Source organism: Macrosteles quadrilineatus, unplaced genomic scaffold, assembly GCF_028750875.1.
Source record: "Macrosteles quadrilineatus isolate MER2022 unplaced genomic scaffold, UCM_ALF_1.0 Scaffold_2__2_contigs__length_208266976, whole genome shotgun sequence".
In the NCBI taxonomy this organism is placed as follows: Eukaryota; Metazoa; Arthropoda; class Insecta; order Hemiptera; family Cicadellidae; genus Macrosteles; species Macrosteles quadrilineatus.
Genome location: NW_026542595.1, coordinates 118,309,468 through 118,330,270, shown reverse-complemented (window position 1 = coordinate 118,330,270; position 20,803 = coordinate 118,309,468). Strand labels below are relative to the sequence as shown.

General features: G+C 34.8%; 1 long non-coding RNA gene across 1 annotated transcript; it reads left to right on the top strand.

Moving 5' to 3' along the window:
* Positions 1–11,316: 11,316 nt before the first annotated feature.
* On the top strand, positions 11,317–19,193 carry LOC128987450 (uncharacterized). Its single transcript, XR_008490241.1, has 3 exons — positions 11,317–11,416; positions 17,663–17,748; positions 18,482–19,193. It is a non-coding gene; the product is annotated as an uncharacterized LOC128987450 (long non-coding RNA).
* The last annotated feature ends 1,610 nt before the right edge of the window (positions 19,194–20,803 follow it).

The window sequence follows — 20,803 nt, the reverse complement described above, 5'->3', positions numbered from 1 at the left end:
AAACAGCACACTTACTTTTATACTAAAATGTTGATTATTAGTTTATCTTTATGACTGATTTGTAATATACAAATAATTTTAAATATCATTACTAAAGTACAGTACCTCTACCGCAGCAAACCTGTAGACTAAGCCAATTTCCATTTACCTAGCTAGATGTCCACTAAAATATTAACTAAAAATTACCAGATTTCAAAAATTCGGACCTTTCAAATAACCTTATTACTAATGAGCACTTAGCTTTGCTGCTACAGGGAAGGTGTGTTTTTAATTGAATCGTGGATAGTTTAGTATGAAATACAAAAATTTGCCAAATTAAATTATATTAAAATATATCCATAAACATACAAACTACAGCAGTTTACTTTATTCTCCATAACAATGAGCATGGAAATGTTGAATTTACACTTTTTTACTTTCTCCATAAGGGTAAGGAGTAAAACAATGCTTAATGCACTTTTTTTAAACTCTATAAAATGATTTAGAAATAAATTGCTGAATTGTTCATTTTTAGGGTAAAAATGGGAATAACCTATCTTAATCCCATAAAACGGCCCATAAATTCCTGTTCCCATAGTCAGATCATACTGGTTTGTAACCTTGTTTGAATAAACATGTTTAAACGATATGTTTAATTGTTTGTACCTAATTATGGAAGTATCCCATCATTTTTGGTTAAGCTATCCCACTAACAGCATATATATAGATAAATTTGAACAGATGGCGTTTTTGGCCTCTGAGGACCTCAAACCAAGAAATTAAATCAGTCCTGGGTAATGGTCTTACCATGACACCTAGGGTAAGGTTACAGCTCATTTTCTATAATGGAAAATTCCCCGAAATCAAACAAAATTACCTTAGCATATATAAGAAGAGGTAGAGCTCACATCGCCTATAGGAAGTTCTAAGATGTCAGGAAGCTGATTCAACAAATTCCCCTGGTCAGACTAGTCGCTCACTACAATTGTGAAATCTAAAACAGAGTCTAAAAAGACAGTTTTTAGTAGAGGGCAAGGTATATCAACTGAAAAAGATCCTACAAGTAATTGTTTTTGTTCCTGTACTATGTATGTTTTGTACTTTGTATTCATGCCTAGTTTTGTTGATAAATATTTGGTCTACACTCAACTAGTGTTTGCTGCAAGCTACTCTCCTGAAGGATTTGGCTCAGAAGAGTCATGGAGGAACAACGAGAGGCACTGTGTTTGTATAAACGCAAGTACCGTAGTAAAATATGATCAGTTGCATACTATGAACTTCAATTCTGTCCCTTAATGTTTTCACTTTATATATAATATTTTCTTCAATAGTTTCAAATGTAATTGAGTAATAATATATCATGGTAAACACTTGGAACTTGTGTTTACTGCAGAGTACTATCCTGAAAAATTTGGCTCAGAAGAGTTATGAATGAACAACAAGAGGTGTCCGATACCTTCTCAACTCTGAAATGATCAGACTTTAAAGACTGCAATAAATGTAGTGCTTGGAATCAGCCGGATTACAGGTCTTCGGTTCCCCCGTAACAAATCCACAAGCATGCGTGTTAACGTTTGATAGGACAGGACCCAGAAAACTTGCAAAGTGCTAAATCAAAGAACTACATGAATAACAGTCCCGTGTGTCGGCCCGTCCCAGGGAAAAGAAGGAATTGTTGACCACTAGTAGTATTTCATAACTTTTCCAGGCCAAAATACTCCAACTTATCAATTTTTCTCTACTATTGAACAAATGTGTTGCTCATCATAAACTTGTGTAGTAAAGTATGGTCAACTATATACTTTGTAAAACTGCAGCATATCCCAATCCCATGTGTCGGGCTGTTTCTAGCCCGACATTTGTTCAAACATTGTGGTAATAAAAACCAGTGCTGGTTAACCTGTATTTCTTCAGTAAAAGTGCTGAGATTCAATTCAAAGGATGATTGTCAAACACCCACCCTAAATAACAACAATGGTCCTACCTTAGTACAGACGGTAACCAAAAACCTGCAAACAGGGGAATCCAGCAGATTGCTGCTTCCTTCTCACTATCGAGTATTGAATCACCTTAGTGTTACAATGATATGGTTGATCCTCTGTTATGTTCCATAACTCATCCAGGCCGAGGTAACAACATTGATTGATCTGCAACAAACCAAGTTTTTAACTATTACATCAAAATAATTTACATACTCAAATTAATGTTGTGATTACAAAAGTAGTAATTACTTATGTAATACTACACTGTTACACTGAAAAAAACTTTTGTGAAATTCATTATTGCTATAAGTATATGGAAAAGGTGTGACCGTAATTAAAAAAATTGAGCAGGGGGCAAATACACTTTTTCCCAGTAAGATGAACTATATTTTCCATCACATGCAATATAGTTTAACAAGCTAAGTTAAAAAACAAATACATATTTTATGTAAGATCTCTCAAATTCTCAAAATAACTTCCAAAAGGTTTCCAGTACTGCTAATGCAAATAAGTAGTTGTTTAATAAGTGATTCAATAAATCTGTATATTACGGTTATGTACATTATACTGTGTATATGTCAAACTATTAACATGAATGCAACAATAAGCTATAATTTGCTGATTTTGCAAAAGTATGACAAAAAGAATACTGTATTATGTTTTAGGAAGAAGGTCTATGAAACAACCATTGATTCATTTGTTTCTATTATGTTATCAAACATAGGATATTCACCTGCGACTTAAGTGTTGGAGGAGGTTGACATAGTGCAGGCTACAGTTGCATTACTTCCCTCGATAAACTTTTGCTACGATTGACTGTCACCTCAGTGATATGACTGCAACAAGGAATGTCAAAATGTTAGACGTACAACATACTTACTATTAAATAATTATACTACTATTAATGCTATTACTTCAATTCAAATGGCTCTGTCGTTGGTATGTACATATAAATAAATAAATAAATTCTTTGATATCAAACCAAACAAGTCTAGAGTGTCCTTTCTCTTGTTGTTGAAAAAAAGTATAAAAACATTTTTGCAATATTGAAGACAATTTTGTTAAAAATTACTATAATATTGCTTAATTGTTCATCATAACTAAACATTGATATTATATTTTATTTAATTATTTAAAAAATCAAACAAAATTACCTTAGCACTTATTGCAAGAGGTGGAGCTTATGTGATCTTCGTGTAGAAAGTTCCAAGATATCAGAAAGAACTATACGAATTTCCATTGATAGATAAGTCGCTCAATACAATTTGAAAATCTAAAACAAAGTCTAAAAAGACAAGATTTAGAAGAGGACAAGAGTTATATTAATTACACTATAACCTATAAGAGTAATTATTTTGTTCCTTTATTCATACTGTATTTAGTTTTGTTGGATAACTTTTTGTCTCTACTCTACTAGTGTTTGCTGTAGATTTCTCTACTAAAAATTTGGCTCAGAAGATATGAGTTCCAAAATTTTTCTTTCACTATGATTTCACATTTTTTGTGATTTTTTCCAGACTATTTCCATATGTAATAGAGTAGTAATATAAAATGGTAATACTTGGAACTTGTGTTTGCTAGAGATTCATCACCTGAAAATTTGGCTGAGAAGAGTTATGAAGGAACAACAAGAGGTGTACGATACCTTCTGAACTCTGAGATGAACTGATTTTAGAGTCTGAAATAAATGTAGTGCTAGGAGTCTGCAAGATTACAGGTCATCGGTTCCCCTCGTAACAAATCCACAAGCATGCACGTTAAAGTTTGATAGGACAGGACCCAGAAAACTTGCAAACTGCAGAATCATAGAACTGCATAAATAACAGTCCCGTGTATCGGTCCGTTCCAGGGTAGACAAGGCTATAAATGCAAGCTATAAATACGCCAAGCAATAACAGGCAAGCAATATATACATGCAAAAAAAAACAGGCAATATATACATGCAAAATATAACAAGCAATATATACATGCAATAAATGGACACAAACACACGGTGCTCAAGACCTTCTGAACTCTGAGATGAACTGACTTTAGAGTCTGAAATAAATGTAGTGCTACGAGTCCACAAGATTACAGGTCATCGGTTTCCCTCGTAACAAATCCACAAGCATGCACGTTAAAGTTTGATAGGACAGGACCCAGAAAACTTGCAAACTGCAGAATCATAGAACTGCATAAATAACAGTCCCGTGTATCGGTCCGTTCCAGGGTAGACAAGGCTATAAATGCAAGCTATAAATACGGCAAGCTACAGGCAAGCAATATGTACATGCAAAAAAAAATAGGCAATAACATGCAATAAATAAATACAGACAATAATACAGGACACAAACACACGGTGCTCAAGACCTTCTGAACTCTGGGATGAACTGACTTTAGAGTCTGAAATAAATGTAGTGCTACGAGTCCACAAGATTACAGGTCATCGGTTCCCCTCGTAACAAATCCACAAGCATGCACGTTAAAGTTTGATAGGACAGGACCCAGAAAACTTGCAAACTGCAGAATCATAGAACTGCATGAATAACAGTCCCGTGTATCGGTCCGTTCCAGGGTAGACAAGGCTATAAATGCAAGCTATAAATACGGCAAGCTACAGGCAAGCAATATGTACATGCAAAAAAAAACAGGCAATAACATGCAATAAATAAATACAGACAATAATACAGGACACAAACACACGGTGCTCAAGACCTTCTGAACTCTGGGATGAACTGACTTTAGAGTCTGAAATAAATGTAGTGCTACGAGTCCTCAAGATTACAGGTCATCGGTTCCCCTCGTAACAAATCCACACGCATGCACGTTAATGTTTGATAGGACAGGACCCAGAAAACTTGCAAACTGCAGAATCATAGAACTGCATAAATCACAGTCCCGTGTATCGGTCCGTTCCAGGGTAAATAAGGAATTGTTGACTACTTGTCGTATTTCATAACCTTTCCAGGCCAAAGTACCCCTTGATTTCTTCGTAGTTCATATCACCACTATATGTGTTTTCAACTTTGATAACTGCTATTGCAATTCTTTTTAGCCATTATGTCAAACAACCAGTTCTAATTGACCGGTATTTCTTCTGTGTTTCTAAGAATCAATCTTAAGGGTGATTGCCAAAGACATACCCTATATAAATAAAAGTAATACTAGTACGACAGTAACCAAAAACCTGCAAAAAGGGGAATCCAGATTGCTGCTTCCTTCACACTATCGATTGTTGAATCCCCTTAGTGTTACAGTTGATCTTTATTTACGGTTCACAACTCGTCCAGGTCAAGGTAGGTAACAACAGTGAGCTATCTGCAACAAAGTATTTAAATATTTACTTTCAAATAATTAAACCAATGTTTTCATTCGATTACAAAAGTAGTTACCGGTATTACGTATGTATGTTTCACTGAAAAAAACTATTGTTAAATTCATTGCTGCTAAGTATATGAAAAGGCATGGCCCGAGGTTGAAAAATGAGCAGGGGTTGAAAAGACAACTTTGCCATTGTGATGAACTTTATTTTCAAAACAACTTTAAAAAGGTTTTCAATTTTTCTAAAGCAAATGAGCAGCTTTTTTAATAAGTGGTTCAATAATTCAGTCTACAGTATTACTATAGGTTGGCCGCTTGGAAAGCGTCCTCCTCATAGCATTGGTGGGAAAGAGAGATACCGAGCTATGGGAGTGAGACAGACTATGGCCCTTCCCCCAATATGCTGCCGCTCCACCTCCAACCTTTTATAAATATTATCAGCTATTAAATTATCCAACTGATCAGGGCCGGATTTAGCATTTTGGCGCCCCTAGGCCCAAATAATTTTCCGCCCCCTAGTTTGGTCACAGTTACTTTCCTTCAAACCTTTATTAAAAACTATATCATGCCCATAGGCCTATGTTAATTGCTTGAATACCACTCCTCGTTGGAATCATAGCAAGTTTTTTTTAAGAATTGACTTGTTTAGCCTTAACAAAATGCCGTCTCAAACACTTTTATCAATTTTATGCTATTAATAAATGCTCACGTTTGTGGCCGTGGGACTGAAACAAAACAACTCAACCCACCGAGCATTCCTGAAAAAAATAAAATAAAACATGGCCATTGATTCCAATTCCAGGCCCAAAAACATGAACTCCATGCAGTACGTGATACCATAGATTAAACATACTCCTTTAGTAGATTTGTCATCATTTTTTTTTGGGTTAGCTTAAAACGATTCTTGTTATTTAAATAGTATGTTTTATCTATTTTTAAACCTAGTTTATCCAAAATAAAACGATCTAAATCATCAATAGGTCGTCTCCTGTTTATATTACAAGAAATTAAATCATCAACAATAGGTCGTCTCCTGTTTATATTACAAAAAAATGAAACACACGTCGTAGAACTAACCCTAAAATAATAAAAACAAAGTTACGTCAAAACTAACGTCCAGTGTCACTAACATGAACTAGAAATACAAATTTTGAATTAACAATGTTATAAGAAGTCGACTTGAGTCATATTTAATATATGGTCGTACTGCATCTAAGTAGGTTATTTTTTCATAAAGCAAAACAGAGCAATATTCCGGCCAACCGTAGCCTTAGGTCTGAGGAGAAAATTACAGCATTAATGGTGCTTTGGAGGGTATTGAATTGTTCTAAAATCTAATGCAAACTGAGATTTATATTTTTTCGTTAATTTTAAAGGTAAATTCGTCATTGTTTTAATATTCAACACAACTTATTATCTATTTTTACTTGATCCTGCAGATTGTCGTAAGCTAATCAAAAGATTAGTTATAACTTTTGTTTTGTGAGGTGAGGGTGGTAACAATGCCTAGCACGCATGCGCCCCTAATCACTCTGATCAGTAGTACCATAGATTAAACGAGTATGTTTAACCTATGGTAGTACCATAGATAAAAGGAGTATAGACATATTTTAATCTATGGTAGTACCAAGCCCGAGCCAGCATAGTGCAGTGGCAATACGCTGCGTCCCACTTGGGCGCTCGTCAACATCCCTACAGCCTACTCCCGTACAACCAATGTTCGTTACCAATTTTGTAACGAAATTGATGCGTAATTCAGTAAAATAGTTTAAATTTCCTAACAATTATTTCTTCTTAAGAACTTCAGAATCACAATTCATTGGAGTTTTTTTTTTTTTTATCAACTATGACTATTTATAGCCTAGGTATAAAAAAATTATTCTCGGCCGTGCGCCCTCTGGGACCTTGCGCCCATAGGCCCGGGCCTACCGGGCCTATTGGGAAATCCGGCCCTGCAACTGATCAAAATGTAAACAATTACGTTCTTTATAACTTGAGAAAGATTGGTCCTGCAAAAAATATTGTATAGCCTAAATCGCATCAATATTTGAGCATCATGAAATGTTATTATATCATTGTCTAAACAGTCCCATTTGGTAACAAATGATTCCAACTCCCACAACACCGGGGCAGCACCGTGTCGGTGTCCTACCGCGGTGTCATGTCGTGCAGTGTGAAAACGGACATTGGCGGAGAGGGGAAACATACCCTCCCTCGCCGTTACCTAAAAATTTTGCGCAGGTTGTTTTCTAAGCGGCTGACCTATATTATGTTATTGTACATTATACTGTTGATATGTTGAACTATTAACAGGAGTGAAACAATAAGCTATAATTTGCTGATTTTGCAACAGTATGACAAAAAGTATACTGTATTATGTTTTAGAAAGAAGGAGACTCCTCATGTTTTAGCTCAAGAAACCTTTTACAGTGTCAGTCTATGAAACAACCATTGATTAATTTGTTTCTATTAGGTTATCAAACATAGGATATTCACCTGCGACTTAAGTGTTGGAGGAGGTTGACGTAGTGCAGGCTACAGTTGCGTTACTTCCCTCGATAAACTTTTGCTACGATTGACTGTCACCTCAGTGATATGACTGCAACAAGGAATGTCAAAATGTTAGACGTACAACATACTTACTATTAAATAATTATACTACTATTAATGCTATTACTTTAATTCAAATGGCTCTGCCGTTGGTATGTACATATAAATAAATAAATAAATTCTTTGATATCAAACCAAACAAGTCTAGAGTGTCCTTTCTCTTGTTGTTGAAAAATTAAAAACATTTTTGCAATATTGAAGACAATTTTGTTAAAAATTACTATAATATTGCTTATTTGTTCATCATAACTGAACATTGATATTATATTTTATTTAATTATTTAAAAAATCAAACAAAATTACCTTAGCACTTATTGCAAGAGGTGGAGCTTATGTGATCTTCGTGTAGAAAGTTCCAAGATATCAGAAAGAACTATACGAATTTCCATTGATAGATAAGTCGCTCAATACAATTTGAAAATCTAAAACAAAGTCTAAAAAGACAAGATTTAGAAAAGGACAAGAGTTATATAAATTACACTAGAACCTATAAGAGTAATTATTTTGTTCCTTTTCTCATACTTAGTTTTGTTGGATAACTTTTTGTCTCTACTCTACTAGTGTTTGCTGTAGATTTCTCTACTAAAAATTTGGCTCAGAAGATATGAGTTCCAAACTTTTTCTTTCACTATGATATCACAATGTTTGTGATTTTTTTTATAGGACAGGACCCAGAAAACTTGCAAACTGCAGAATCATAGAACTGCATAAATCATAGTCCCGTGTATCGGTCCGTTCCAGGGTAAATAAGGAATTGTTGACTACTTGTCGTATTTCATAACCTTTCCAAGCCAAAGTACCCCTTCATTTCTGCGTAGTTCATATCATCACTATATGTGTTTTAACAACTTTGATAACTGCTATTGCAATTCTTTTTAGCCATTATGTCAAACAACCAGTTCTAGTTGACCAGTATTTCTTCTGTGTGTATCTAAGAATCAATCTAAAGGGTGATTGCCAAAGACCCACCCTATATAAAAATAAAGGTTATACTTTTAGTATGACAGTTACCAAAAACCTGCAAACAGGGGAATCCAGATTGCTGCTTCCTTCACACTATCAAGTCTTGAATCACCTTAGTTTTAAGATGGTACGGTTGATCTTTATTAACGGTTCATAACTCGTCCAGGTGAGGTATTGACAGTGAGATATCTGCAAAAAACAATGTTTTTAACTATTACTTCCGAATAATTGAAAAACTCAAACCAATTTTTTTACATGATTACAAAAGTAGTAATTACGTATGTATGTTTCACTGAAAAGACTATTGTGAAATTCATTTTTGCTAAGTATATGAAAAAGCGAAGCAGAGGTTGGAAAATACAATGACTGTAGATGCGATAATCCATGGTGTTGATTAACGTCCGCACTATATTGAGTACTACGACTACCCACAGTACTATCCTAATGATTATACCAATTCGTTAATACCAAGGCAAGAAATGTGGTTTGGATTCCACTTTAAACTGTAGGTCCCTTAGTTGCCATTATCTGTTTTGGCTATTAGTTAAAAGCTGTGTCTAAGGAATATGTCGGCCGTAGTCATAGGATATTCACCTGCGACTTAAGTGCTGGAGGAGGTTGAGGCAGTGCAGGCACAGTTGCGTTACTTCCCTCGATAAACTTTTGATATGATTGACAGACACCACAGTGATGTGCCTGCAACAATAAACATCAAGAGGTTATACTAACAACATACTGTTGAATAATTATACTACTATTAATGTTTTTACTTTAATTTTTTTATATCGAATCAAACAAGTCTAGAGTGTCCTCTCTTATAGTTGAACAAAGTATAAAAAAGTATAAAATCATTTTTGCGATTTTGAAGATCTTATTGATTTAAATTAGGTCTACTATAATATTGCTTATTTGCTCATAACTGATTATTACATTTGTATAACATTGTATAAAAAATTGACTTGTCCTATTTCTGTACAAACAGATCAATGGAAATAAAATATTCTTATTCTTATGAATGAATTGATTCAATTCTTGATGTATCCCATCGCTATAGGGTAATTAGTTGTATCATAGTATTAAATAAATTACGTTTCCACCATGTTCTGTGATTAGTTTGATTGGTCTCAGTCGTCAACAGCTGTTGATGCTCGTTGCCAATCCATAGAGGAGTGATTGTCCTATCCTTACCTTACCTTACCTCCTTGGCCACTCAAACCTAAAAAGGTTTTTGGCCTTGTCAACAAGTTGTCTCCACTGAGTACAGGGAGGCACCCAGTGTCCCCTTATATGAGAAACAAATCAGCTCAATATAGCAAGAGCCTCAAAAACCATCAGAGACCTTTTACAGTGACCATGTATGTATTTAACAACTATTGATTTCTGTGATTCTAATAGGATATTGTGTGTTGGATAGTCACCTGCAAAAAAAGTGTTGAAGGGGGTTTACAGTTTACATAGAACTGGATACAGCTGTGTTAAATGGCCTTGCTACGCGTTTGCTAAGATTTGCAGATTAAAGACAGATTAAGTTTCCAGGGTTGTCGTTTGCGTGCAACGTTAAACTTGGACACATTTGAATGTGTCCAGATTCGTCGAGTCGTGCAACGCCACCCCTGGACAACTTATAAACGTGTCCAGGTTCGTCGTTTGCGTGCAACGTTAAGCTTGGACACATTTGAATGTGTCCAGTTTCGTCGTGTCGTGCAACGCCACCCCTGGACAACTTAAAAACGTGTCCAGGTTCGTCGTTTGCGTGCAACGTTAAACTTGGACACATTTGAATGTGTCCAGTTTCGTCGTGTCGTGCAACGACGAATGTGGACATTTGTCTTAAGTCTCTTGTTTTGGGACCTGACTGTATATTCTACCTGTCAAAGTCCATTGTTTGGGATTTCGACCAAGGCCCCACTAGAAAACACGCCATGCTGAAGGTTCATGACATCACACTAGTGGATGGATTCACTGCAATATCCCATATGTTTTAGGTAATAAAGCTGGCTGTTTTCAGATTTTACGGTTACATTTTCGTACAACTATCCACCACTGTGACGTAGTGTTGCATATAGTCGGTATTTTTGCATAAATAAAAGTAAACGAATATTTTCTATTCCCTACGGACGGAAAAACTAACACTTGCTCGGAAAACAACACATGTGTGTAGTATAAGTCTACTTTTTAATCTGTGAATAGTAAGACAACTAAATCGCTGAACGTTAATATTTCGTGCTTGGTTACTGGCGCATGTCTGGAACCGCCTTTAGGATAAAGAAAACGCATCCCTCAGGCTTTTGTTTTGCATTATCCATGTTCGTCGCCAATCTTTCAGATCAGTTAAACTATACTTTTTCTGTTTTCATAGCTTAGTATTATTTTTAATTTTCTGTATATTATGGATTAAATATGAATGAAATAATCATGACACTATTAATAAGATTACATATACGTCTTACGTTGTCAATCCTAATATAGTTTCGGGCGACTATTTCAAAATATCTGTTTGGTTTTCAAGCCTCTTCATTTCACATAAAACTATTTTTGATTGGAATGTGTGTATTAAGACCAGCCTTTCTATTTATTAGCAGGTAAATATTTTATATGTTGTCCATACAGTATTATCATTTTTAAAGCTGCACCATATTATAGGCCTTAAGACTTGATGTTATAACGGTTAATCACATATTTTATAGTTTATTGGCCTATATTTAACATCGGATTTCCTCTACCAATTAGACGCATCATACAGTTTTGTGTTAGGCCAAAAAAGGTTACGTTCATTCAAAACTAATGAATTCCACTGATAATAAATCTACTGTCAGAAATAAGTATTTTTGTATACATAAAACTGCAAATAAACACTCCGAAGACTCTAAGATGTGATTTTCTGCTGTATAATGTATTTTCTAATGCTGATTTTAAGGACTTGCAAAAAAATGTCATAGTCTTTACTTTATGCTCTTGAGTCTGGAGCATATTTATACAAGTGTTAAGAGGTTAGTTTTCTTACTGAATCTCATTAAAAATATGTCTAACGAAAATAAAACAATCATGTTTAAGGTAAACTAAACTATTAATCTGGAACTCTAGTTCACCTATAAAACATATACCTTGCTTTACGTGTAAATCATGTTTATTTAAGACTAGCTAAGTACCCGTTCTACGCACGGCGATAGTGTAGTCCTCACCATTGAACACTTTATCCAATTTGACATTTCCATTAACAAAAGTGCTCTTGACTTTTTTGTGAAACACTGAGTAATAAAGACATTAATGCGTCACAAACAGACATACACACGAAAATGCAGAATTTAATTAGTTAAGGAATTTGCTACAATTTAACCATAGCAAAGTACATATAAAATCAGTAAGCGCCGTCAATGAGTGGAAACCTAATTTGTGTAAACTAGTGACGACAATGATTTAAAAAAATGTAAGTTTCCCAGCCCTAAACAGCACTGATTCAAGGTTTTTCCCGGTTATCAAAAATCAGGAACAATTTGATACACAATCTCCGGTTCCTGACCTGGATGATGCCAAGTTATTTAATTTCATTTGCGGTTACACATTATTGCACTTGCGATTAATTAAATCCGTTATGTAAGGAAAATTTTTTTAAATGTCACTTGGTTTGGCTTTTATTTCAAAACGTGTTTGAAATTGTTGCGGTATTTGTAAACAACATAATGTAAACATATCAGTTACAGCTATATTTACAAAGTAGTGAGGCCATATTTTATTGGCTAAAGACACTCACGCTAACCCCGTGAATACATTAAAATGATTTGAATCTTGATTTTATGTACTCTCGTTTTTCCGGAGATGGCCGCGTAAAATGCCTTCTGGGCCGTGACAGACAGACAGAAATTGAGATAAGACTTGTTTCGGCTAGATTAATGTATAACATGTAAAAGTAACAAAAAAAATATATAATTCAGAGAAAAATATAATTTTATTTGTATCAATTTGTCAGTATTATTTGTTCTGTGATCATCAGACGAATGTCTGTCCTCTCTACTATGTTTATTTAGTATATTGGCTCGATTGTAAAGGTATGGTATGATTAATAGTTTTATTTACTTTTACGTCATTTTGTAACCATCATGGCTACCCACAAGGTCAATGTTACAATTTAAAAACTTTGAGTTACTTTTACATTATATAGGCATTATTAGAAATTGAGATTGTTTCGTTAAAAACTTTCCAAACATTTGTCGGAAAACCTTGGTAAGTTTGGCAAAAATATGTTTAGCCGTTATTGAGTTTGATAGTGTTACAAAGTTTTACATTGAAGCTGATCCCAAAGAGCTTTGCTTCGCTCCGCTCAGTTATTAGAATCGAACTAGTAAACCTCTGGTTTACATGAATCCTGTATACAAAATAATAATTTCATCCTAATATTATCGGTCCACTTTATATAGATTATCAGGTTATTGTTAATTGACCAGAATCATCAAAATATATTACATTGTTAAGACTGACTGACTAATAATGCACTCTGATTCGGATTCTTTGACCCTTAACGAGTTATTTTTACCTGCGAGTCTGTGACATGAGTTAGATATGTACCAATTACGTTTGCCTAGGGGTTTTAGTATGTACATATTACAAAGTATGTAATATGTAAGATGTAATATGAGATTTAGTCTCAAATGCAACATCTGTTATGATCTGGAACTAAGATTATATTTTCCACTACAATTTTCTTACAAATTCTAATAACCAAAAAGCTTTTAGTATTTTGTTAGCCATTTCATGACTGACACTTTTGTATGCTGAGGTGGCCACTTGGCAATGGTAGGTTTAAACTACTAGGTGGTGTTTGCAGAAGCATCCACAAAATTGAGCGGAATCATCAAGGGTTCATAATATATTGTTTTTGTCATACTACATAAAACAGTCGTTTTTAATGCATGCGTTGCGGGTCTTAAGTAGCATTTTTACTCTTTAGGGAGTAAGAATCATTTTTAGCCTCTATGGAGTAAAAATCAGCTGTTATCAACTCAGTTGTAAATTTCTATTGTAAACGATTGCATATATCGAAAATATGTATCGATTCGTGCTTCGTAACCATTTTAACCTACAGTCTACAGTCTCTTCCCATAGCATTTTAGCATTGCAGATACATTAATCAATTCCCACACTCAACACTGCTCACCTTTATTACTTCCTTCACCACCCCCTACGTCCGTGCTATATCCGTGATTCGCAACGAGAGAGAATATGTTCCATAGATATACATGGATGAAAAGAACCAACGAATAAATAAACACAATTTCGATAGATCAGCAGCCTGATCTTTTTCAAATTACTTTTCGTATAAATTTATACGATATAATGAAATAAATTACGTTATACATTTGAAAATTCCAATATTAAGCGTATTCATATGAATAACGTAGAAACTTTTAAGGCAGGCAGGGCAGAGCCCTAGGAGAGTACTCTTATGGAGAATAAGTGAACTGTTGTTGTTTGCTTGTTTATAAACAAAATTTGATCAAATTTGGAAAATGTATTTATTTATACTATACTGTCAACATTGAACCATAAAAACACCTTACAGCCTTCCCTGTAGCAGCATACATAAAAACTCGTTAAACTAATGTTATAGTAATAGGGAATAAATATTTCATTTTTAAGGAGATATTTTATTGACAACACAGTCAGACTAAAGTAAAGTAGCAGGTTCGTTGTGGCGGAGGTAGTTATAGTTCTGTAACGGTTTTGCAAAGTATTACCCGTAGTGGATTCACTAACGATCTCAAATACACACCTGATATGTTGTTATTGTGTATCACTGCTATTTTGCTGCTTTGTTCAAATAATCCTCAAACGAATCAAAATTATTATTTCAACCTATGTAGGTACGATATGTTGATATGTGATCGTAGGATACGATAGACTGCACATTGTGAAACAGGTTTAGTCGAGCAGGATCCATTTACACATAATTAAATAATCCATAACAATTTGACTGCTCTATTGCAGTTGTTTCGCCACGAAAACGTTAAAATCTAAGGCATCTGTTTGCTTCATTTTGTTAGTTTATTCATGTTAGAGGTTGACGACTGATACGTTCAATCATTGAAAACCCAAGGACAAACCCCCAGACAAAAACACTCCACATATTTCGTTTCTATAAACCATTAACAAATTTTGATTTCAGCCGCAGCTCCATATTGCAAATGTATGTTTTGAAGATTCAAACGTGCCAAAAACAATGGACAGCTAATTACTATTGAAGGGCACTAAAAATCACTTAAATATGGCAGTTTTAAAATGAGCCTTAATTAACTTTTCTACGACACTTAGCAACGTATATTGAACAAAAGCTGTAGATTTGAACCATCCATTTGGGACACGGTGTCATAGGTTTTAATTTTTATTAATATCCAGCAAACATTTACAACGATCAAATAAACATGCAATTAAATTTCCAAATTTATAATGTGCAATGTGTTTCGCGGACTATGAGTCACTACAACACAGTGTATTAGTAACAGTGTGTTAGAAAGAAGCCTTGTAACAATAAGGCGTATTCACGGCATTTCTGTTTTAGGAAGCTCATTCAGAGTTTACCAACCGAGCGAAACTATGAATTTGATGAGCCTGGTGTACAGTCTGTTCAAAAACTAAGAGTGTCCAGGTTCGTCGTTTGCGTGCAACGTTACCCTTGGACACTTTTGAATGTGTCCAGTTTCGCCGTGTCGTGTAACGCCACCCCTGGACAACTTAAAATCTTGTCCAGGTTCGTCGTTTGCATGCAACGTTAAACTTGGACACATTTGAATGTGTCCAGTTTCGTCGTGTCGTGCAACGCCACCCCTGGACAACTTAAAAACTTGTCCAGGTTCGTCGTTTGCATGCAACATTAAACTTGGACACATTTGAATGTGTCCAGATTCGTCGTGTCGTACAACGCCACCCCTGGACAACTTATAAACGTGTCCAGGTTCGTCGTTTGCGTGCAACGTTAAGCTTGGACACATTTGAATGTGTCCATGTTCGTCGTTGTCTGCTTTTATCGTTGTCTGATTGAGGCGGTGTCTGCTTTTAACGTAGTCCATGTTTAACGTTGCCCAACTTCGACATCGTCCCCAATCAAGTCTAGATTTGTATTTACCATACATTCTAACCACATATTTATTGATTTTTCTGATTACTCTGGGCAAACACTAGTGTACAGTCCCGGCCAAGTAAGAAAGGAAAAGGTCCAGGTATACCCTATCAGTATGCCTACAGACATATAGTATCAGGATAGGTATCAGTCCTAATCCGCTGTTGTCAAAACATAGCTATTGTAATGAAGCCAAGGGAGCGTGCAGCCCCGTCCCAACGGTCATTGTCACCTCCTCCCCGGTCTGACAAGGTCTACCTGGTACTTTTCTGTCCTTACATGGCCGGGACTGTACAGTCAGGTTATTTAAATTTTTCTTGACCTTAATTGTTTGAATTTTTCCTTATCCGTCAATTTACAGACTATCATACTATTGTATGTTAAGTAATGCTGATTTGAAAATGTTATGTGAATCGTATACTGAACTATTTAAACATTTAAGAGGGTTCCCTACCCCCACCGAAAAACGTCAGAAAACCGCTTCGCGCGGTATCATATAGCGATTCCAGTTTAAACATTTAAATTGTGAACCATACACCATTTTGTATATAAAGAGTGGTTCTACTAAGTTTGCTTTTTAAAAAATGTCTATGCTTACGCAATCAAGGGCAACGACTTGTCAAAGTTAGTGAACTTTACAGTTGAATAATAATATCTTTTTTGAAATTATTGATTTTTAATAAAGCAATATTAGTGCAAAATTTAACTAAAAATATCAAGTCACTTTTAGTTTCAAGAAAAGATTATTTTTTGTATGTGCAAAATGAAACCGCGTAAAACCTTGCACGGCGAAAAGTGCTATGATTCTGACGGACTCTAGCGGCGTTTATCGAAACTACTGTCTCGCGGAGGGATACCAATTTTACACATTCTTCATTCATAATATTTCCCCCAAGATTTATCCATGACACATAATAACATTATATTAATTATTATAAACCAGTTAAGCAGGATAAATAAATATAGCCAAGAACCTGTTGATAATATAAAAACGTTCAGCCATATAGGTTGTAGCATATTTGTTAAACGAAAACGTTTCAAATTAATATTTCATTTGAATAAATGAATCTTTCATCCAATTGATTTTTATCAAACCATTTTACATATTTAGTTACAAGAAATTAAAAAAAAATACCTCTAATTCTTACAGAAGACACCTGATGTCAACATCTACGTAAAGGAAGTTCATGTGTGATCCTCTTGAAAAATTTAACGCGCACGAAAAGTGATCTAAAACAGAATCAAAGAATTATTAACATGTATCCTAACTTGACAGGCACACACTTCTAATTACTAGTGTTAAAAGACTCTACTATTTTTGGTGGTCCCACTGTTATAAGATTATTAGTCATGTATATCCTGTATTTGTTTGGTATTCAAAAACATAGTTTTGAAAATTGACAATTTCAAAATGTTCTGTGATTAGGTTTGTTTGGTCTCAGTGGTCAACAGCTATTGATATCAGTCACTGATCCATAGAGGAGGGCACGACTCTTACTTGTTTTAAACTAAATGTTCTATCCATATCGTCTAACAGGTTATAGTCTTTATGTATAGTTTGGAATTTCGCTCCACCACTGGCCGGAAGAGTTTCCTTGAATCTTATGTGGGAAACAGATCAGCTCAATATGGAAAAAATGTAAAAAATGCTTAAGACCTCTTTTACAGTGTCCATGTATGTAATAAATTTTAACATTGATTTCTTTGTTTTAATTAGGATATTCACCTTTGAGATCAAGGAGCCAGACTTGGGGTAGGATACAGCTGCATTAGCAGACGCCATCGTGATATGCCTACAACAAAGTACATTTAGAAGTTTTTAGTACATTTAGTACATTTACGATTACCCCACTTACTAATAAATGCATTTCTTGTAAAATCAACTTAAAGTTTAGAATTTTATTTTCCATATATTCATTTACTATATATTGATTCTTCTGATTTTTCTGGGCCAACACCAGTGAATGGACAGGAAATTTTAATTTGTCATGATATCCATGTTAATTGTTAGTTTTCAATACCAAATAATGTGTTGATTTATTGTTTATATACTAAAGACAATTTTCCAAAACTACAGACTAAAACAGTATCAAATAATTAGGAAAAGATACCTATCTCAAATTGACAGGCACTTGCTTTCAATCGCCTGTGTGGAACGATGCAATCTGTTTTATGTTGTAGGCAGTTAAATGTGGAGAGCGTTTTAGTGAATAGTGACTAAGAATGGGGAATTCGGTTTTCACCTAAAACCTTTTTCATTGACATCCATGGTGGTAAATCTTCTTTCACAACATTTTGAATACTATGGAAACTTAAAGCTTTGCTTTGAACGGAAAAGAAAGACATTTTTATTTAAGTAAAGTTGGTTAAATCAAGGGTGTCTTTGAACCTTGTTTGAGAAACAGATCAGCTCAATGGGGCAAGTGGGCAAGAACCTATCTACCAAATAAGCTGATGACTTATTAATTATGTAGCTTAAGAAACCTTTTACAGTGTCAATGTACCTAACAGCTGTTGATTTGTTTGTTTCTATTAGGATACGGTATCAAACGTTTGCTACTCACCTGGCACCAAAGTGCTGAAGGAGATGGACGTAGTGAAGGCTACAGTTGCGTTGATTGTCAGACACCACAGTGATATGCCTGCAACAATGCACGTCCAGAGGTTAGACAAACAGCACACTTACTTTTATACTAAAATGTTGATTATTAGTTTATCTTTATGACTGATTTGTAATATACAAATAATTTTAAATATCATTAATAAAGTACAGTACCTCTACCGCAGCAAACCTGTAGACTAAGCCAATTTCCATTTACCTAGCTAGATGTTCACTAAAATATTAACTAAAAATTACCAGATTTCAAAAATTCGGACCTTTCAAATAACCTTATTACTAATGAGCACTTAGCTTTGCTGCTACAGGGAAGGTGTGTTTTTAATTGAATCGTGGATAGTTTAGTATGAAATACAAAAATTTGCCAAATTAAATTATATTAAAATATATCCATAAACATACAAACTACAGCAGTTTACTTTATTCTCCATAACAATGAGCATGGAAATGTTGAATTTACACTTTTTTACTTTCTCCATAAGGGTAAGGAGTAAAACAATGCTTAATGCACTTTTTTTAAACTCTATAAAATGATTTAGAAATAAATTGCTGAATTGTTCATTTTTAGGGTAAAAATGGGAATAACCTATCTTAATCCCATAAAACGGCCCATAAATTCCTGTTCCCATAGTCAGATCATACTGGTTTGTAACCTTGTTTGAATAAACATGTTTAAACGATATGTTTAATTGTTTGTACCTAATTATGGAAGTATCCCATCATTTTTGGTTAAGCTATCCCACTAACAGCATATATATAGATAAATTTGAACAGATGGCGTTTTTGGCCTCTGAGGACCTCAAACCAAGAAATTAAATCAGTCCTGGGTAATGGTCTTACCATGACACCTAGGTTAAGGTTATAGCTCATTTTCTATAATGGAAAATTCCCCGAAATCAAACAAAATTACCTTAGCATATATAAGAAGAGGTAGAGCTCACATCGCCTATAGGAAGTTCTAAGATGTCAGGAAGCTGATTCAACAAATTCCCCTGGTCAGACTAGTCGCTCACTACAATTGTGAAATCTAAAACAGAGTCTAAAAAGACAGTTTTTAGTAGAGGGCAAGGTATATCAACTGAAAAAGATCCTACAAGTAATTGTTTTTGTTCCTGTACTATGTATGTTTTGTACTTTGTATTCATGCCTAGTTTTGTTGATAAATATTTGGTCTACACTCAACTAGTGTTTGCTGCAAGCTACTCTCCTGAAGGATTTGGCTCAGAAGAGTCATGGAGGAACAACGAGAGGCACTGTGTTTGTATAAACGCAAGTACCGTAGTAAAATATGATCAGTTGCATACTATGAACTTCAATTCTGTCCCTTAATGTTTTCACTTTATATATAATATTTTCTTCAATAGTTTCAAATGTAATTGAGTAATAATATATCATGGTAAACACTTGGAACTTGTGTTTACTGCAGAGTACTATCCTGAAAAATTTGGCTCAGAAGAGTTATGAATGAACAACAAGAGGTGTCCGATACCTTCTCAACTCTGAAATGATCAGACTTTAAAGACTGCAATAAATGTAGTGCTTGGAATCAGCCGGATTACAGGTCTTCGGTTCCCCCGTAACAAATCCACAAGCATGCGTGTTAACGTTTGATAGGACAGGACCCAGAAAACTTGCAAAGTGCTAAATCAAAGAACTACATGAATAACAGTCCCGTGTGTCGGCCCGTCCCAGGGAAAAGAAGGAATTGTTGACCACTAGTAGTATTTCATAACTTTTCCAGGCCAAAATACTCCAACTTATCAATTTTTCTCTACTATTGAACAAATGTGTTGCTCATCATAAACTTGTGTAGTAAAGTATGGTCAACTATATACTTTGTAAAACTGCAGCATATCCCAATCCCATGTGTCGGGCTGTTTCTAGCCCGACATTTGTTCAAACATTGTGGTAATAAAAACCAGTGCTGGTTAACCTGTATTTCTTCAGTAAAAGTGCTGAGATTCAATTCAAAGGATGATTGTCAAACACCCACCCTAAATAACAACAATGGTCCTACCTTAGTACAGACGGTAACCAAAAACCTGCAAACAGGGGAATCCAGCAGATTGCTGCTTCCTTCTCACTATCGAGTATTGAATCACCTTAGTGTTACAATGATATGGTTGATCCTCTGTTATGTTCCATAACTCATCCAGGCCGAGGTAACAACATTGATTGATCTGCAACAAACCAAGTTTTTAACTATTACATCAAAATAATTTACATACTCAAATTAATGTT